The sequence below is a fragment of the Eubalaena glacialis genome, chromosome 10 (genome assembly GCF_028564815.1).
Source record: "Eubalaena glacialis isolate mEubGla1 chromosome 10, mEubGla1.1.hap2.+ XY, whole genome shotgun sequence".
NCBI lineage: Eukaryota > Metazoa > Chordata > Mammalia > Artiodactyla > Balaenidae > Eubalaena > Eubalaena glacialis.
Window position 1 is genome coordinate 50783609 of NC_083725.1, and position 4985 is coordinate 50788593.

Consider the following 4985-nt stretch of genomic DNA (forward strand, 5'->3'; position numbering starts at 1 on the left):
GAGATGGAACTCACCTGACCACAAGTAAACAGGCACAGAAAGTCCTGATCGGCATTATTAACCTTCCCTAAAGAGAAACACAGCAGAGCCCTTGAAAATGGCAAGTTGAGAGCTTTTGACAAATCTGAACAGCCCAAGAGAAAAATGCTGCTAAATGGGTTCACAGCCAGCCCCTTCCCTCCCTACTTTCCACTGTAAATTGCTTTGTGACAGCAGGAGAGGTGGAGAGGAACTTTACCCCTGTTGGAGCAGCGTGGGCTCTTTGTCAGGACTTGGCTCCATCCTGACTCTCAGATCAACTATGGTGACAATTCAGATAACTATCCGCAAGGGACTTGCTGTCTTTTTCAGCATTGGCAGTAACCTCTGTTGTCTCATTAAGTGGCCCAATCACACATGGGAAAGTCTAGAACTGCTGGCAGGTGTTGCGGGGGGACAAAAGTGTAAGGCGAAATCCATCGGGGAGCACTGAGTCTGCGTGGGAAAGTCACACACACACACAGTGCTTATTTGCCACCAAAAGAAGGAAGGGAAGAAGGACGGATGGAAGGATGGAAGGAAGGGTGGAAGGAGGGAAGGAAGGAAGGGTGGAAGGAGGGAAGGAAGGAAGGAAGGGTGGAAGGAGGGAAAGAAGGAGGGAAGGAAGGAAGGAAGGAAGGAGGGAAGGAAGGAAGGAAGGAAGGAAGGAAGGAGGGGAAAAAGGAGGTAACTTTATTTTATTTTTAACGTTTTATTTTATATTGGAGTACAGTTGATTAACAATGTTGTGTTCGCTTCAGGGGTACAGCAAAGTGATTCTGTTATACATATACATGTATCTATTCTTTTTCAAATTCTTTTCCCATTTAGGTTGTTACAGAATATTGAGCAGAGTTCCCTGTGCTCTACAGTAGGTCCTTGTTGGTTAGCCATTTTAAATATAGCAGTGTGCACATGTCAATCCCAAACTCCCAAACTATGCCTCCTCCCCACCCTTCCCCTCCGGTAACCATAAATTTGTTCTCTAAGTCTGTGAATCTGTTTCTGTTTTGTAAATGAGCTCATTTGTATCAAAAAAGAGGTAATTTAAAAAAAAAACCATTGCTTTCCATGTGATCCCCCATCATTATTTTTAAATTGAATTATTTAAGATTAATTTATTAGAGGTTCAATGCTTAATTTTTTTTTAAAACTAATGACTTCTTAGCATTTAAAAAAAAAACAGCATTTAATTCCTAGTAATGTGGGTTCAGACATTACACTACCTATGTCTTGCTACCTATTTTGCTCATAACAAAACAAACAGAAAAGTACTTCCCTAGAAAAGCTCTGCTTTTCACCGTGTTCTCATCCTTATTGTTTGTAATAGCAGTGAAGTAACATTCTTGCAGTATCCAGGAATCCTTGAGTTTCTGAGAAGTGAAAAAGAAGCTTCTCCACTTCTCCACAGACCCAGGAGAAGGGGGTAAGAGCCCAGGAGAGATTGCGTTTAGTTACACGGGATCACAAATGGCGATTTATGCATTCCTATCTTTCCTTTAGTATTTCTCCAACTCTGTGGGATGTGAAAGGGGCTGAACTCCCATCAGACCCAGCAGCAAAGGAGGGGAGCCACAGCCTGACTTAAAAGCATTTGATTAAAATACAATTCTTTAATATTTTGGGGGGAAAATAATTTCAAATTTACAGAAAAGTGGCACGAATAGTAAAAGAACTACTATATAGCTTCCATCCTGTTCCCTAATCCCAAATTCCCTAATGTGGTATTAACATTTTACCACATTTGCCTTGTCATTTGCTCTCTTTCCATATTTTTTTTTACATACAGGTTTTTTTTTTGAACCTTTGAGAATCAATTGCAGATATGATGCCTCATTACTCTCTAATACTTCACTGTACATGTCCTAAAAACAAGGACATTCTCCTACATGACCACAGTACAGTCATCAAAATCAGGAAATGAACACTCATACACTACTCCCATCTAGTCCTCAGAGCCCATGTCGATTTCTCTGGTCGTCCCAATCATGTCCTTTTCTGTCCCAGGATCAAACCCAGGATCACATGTTGCATTAGTTGTCATGACTCCTTTGTCCCCTTCAATCGGGAACAGTTCCAGGCTGTGCTGCTAAACTGGCTCACTGGGAGAAAAAAAAAAGCCCTAATTTGTAGTGGTTGCCAATTTTTATGGGGTACATATTCCCATTCTAGCCAATTTCAAGTTACCAACTTGATATCACTGTCATTGAGCAGCAGCGTTAGGAAGAGATGCATGCAATTGATTTTCTAGAGTGAGTCTGAGCCAATACCAGCTGACTCCCATACACCACTGACTTCCTCTGTCTTTTTTTGTATTTCATGACTACGGTATGATTTTTTTTTTAAAGAGTACAGGCCAGTTACTTTTTAGAATGTCCTTCATTTGAAGTTTGTGTGATACTCGTTCATGTTTAGATTCAGTTTATCCACTTTGTGGCAGGAATATCACAGAAGTGATGCTGTATTCTTCTCAGTGCATTATACCAGGAGGCACATGATGGTGATTTGTCACATCACTAGAGATGATAAAAGAGATATTCCATTCTGTTATTATGTGGTAAAACAGTATCTAACCAGATTTCTCCACTGTAAAGGTAAACTGTAAGCATTTTATACCTTATACAATAAGTCATCAATAAGCATTTTATAGCGAGATACTTCTAGACTTAAATGTCCTCCTGAAAATTTTACCTACTAGTTTTAGCATCCATTGATGAATCTTGCTGGATCAATTGTTCCTATTATAATCGCCAAATTGTTCAGTTCCATTAACCCTTTACAATTATTAGTTGTCATTCTACAATAGGTCGATCCTTCCCTTTCCCTCAATTTCTTTATTATTATTTATGTAGATTCATGGATCTCTATTTTATTCTGTGAGTTATAATTTGTTACTATCATTATTTATTTTGATACTGAAATATTGCAGATTTGGCCAGGATGAGCCCTTTTAAGATGGTGCCTATGTTCTTTTGACAGACTCTCATCATTCTTGGATCAATTTCTTACTTTATGGCACAAAATGTTCCAGGTGTATCTTATACTTTCCCTGCATTAGCCCTGGAATTAGCCATGTTCTGAGTAGTCTTGGTTCCTTTGAGAGAATGGATTTCATTGCTCCTAGGTCTTCTCAGAGAGCCAGGAAATCTATGTACACACCCACATGCATGCACACACATACACATATGCATTGTGGTAGACATGAAAATGTACCACTCAGATCCCCCTACAAGGAAGGACTTGTTGCAGAGAAATGTCTTGCCCAGTATCACCCCTCTCCTGGGCAGCCAGCCCACATCTAATGACTGATTGAAGAAAGGGATACAGATTGGTCATTTTGGTGCAGTGAGGAAAAATCTGACAGGCCATGTGTGCTCCAGAGTGGAGCTGACCAAGATTGCCCTGGGCCGGCATCGCAGTTCAACGTTTTCTTCTGCCCAACCTGTTTCCTTCCACATGTTTTGATCCCTAGTAAATATCCTACACTCCAATCTTCATCTTAGTGTTTGCTTCCAGAGAACCCAATCTGCAACACACACACACCCCTATTTCTACATTTGTAAATATATAAGTTCAGACCAATATTTCCAATTCCAACTGAACACCATGGGTTTATTCCAGTCTTCCCCTCCCCCACCATCACCAATATATTCACTTATTTCTCCCTCCCTCCCTCTGTAAGCAGTCTCCTAACCAGGCAGGATGGCTCTTCATCCACAGCCCCAACACCCGGACCACGCTGGCCTTGCGGACCCCCCTGACTGTGTTAGCTGCATCCTCAGCACTGAACAAGGGGAAGGGGAATCCAATTCATTTTATAAGATAGGGGGTTAAAAAACTCCATATAGAAATACACTTTAGTTCATTCTCTACATCTGCATCTTTATTCCTGTCCTGCCCCTAGGTTCATCAGAACCAAGACACTGCGGGGGGTGGGGGGAGGGTAAGCTGACAAAGTGAGAGAGTGGCATGGACATACATACGCTCCCAAATGTAAAATAGATAGCTAGTGGGAAGCGGTCGCATCGCACAGGGAGATCAGTTCGGTGCTTTGTGACCACCTGGAGGGGTGGGATAGGGAGGGTGGGAGGGAGACGCAAGAGGGAGGGGATATGGGGATATATGTATACGTATAGCTGATTCACTTTGTTATACAGCAGAAACTAACACACCATTGTAAAGCAATTATACTCCAATAAAGATGTTGAAGAAATACATTTTATTTGATTTGAGTGTACGTGTCAACAGTATATGATACTTGTTTCCTTTCTACTGGTGACTGAGGTCTATTAAAAATGAAATTCTTTATTAGAATTTCATCTTGTGTCAAATGGAGAAAGGGTTATCAAAATCAACATTCTGGCACATATGATAGAAATGTCAAGAGAAGGTCCTAATTACTTTAGGAAGCTGCTCAGTAGAAATAGCAATCTTTACCAGCTAAGTCTCCACAGAGGCAGTGGGGTTTTGAACTGGCTTCTCTAGGATGTATTGGATTTGAACAAATGGATCAGAAATGGTTCAGGAAAACAGAAAGATGGGACATGGTGCCAAAGAATAGGTAGAATGAGTAAAAACAAGGAGTACTGGGGGGAAGTGAGTAGATCCATTTGGCAAGAGAAGAATTCATGTAGGGGGAATGAGGAACATAAACTTGGAAAGTTAGCTTGTGAAGAGGATCCTGACAACGCTTCAGATTTTATTTTATAGGCAATGGAGAGCTACCTTTCATCCTTGTAGTGTAAATATAAAGATGTCTAGCAGCAATAGTCAAGACGCATTGGTGGGAGAGAAAGCAGTTAGGCCATTATTGCTGTGGTTTGAGGTTTTTTTTGTTTTTTTTTAAATTAATTAATTAATTTATTTTTGGCTGCATTGGGTCTTCATTTCTGTGTGAGGGCTTTCTCTAGTTGTGGCGAGTGGGGGCCACTCTTCATCGCGGTGCGCAGGCCTCTCACTGTCGCGGC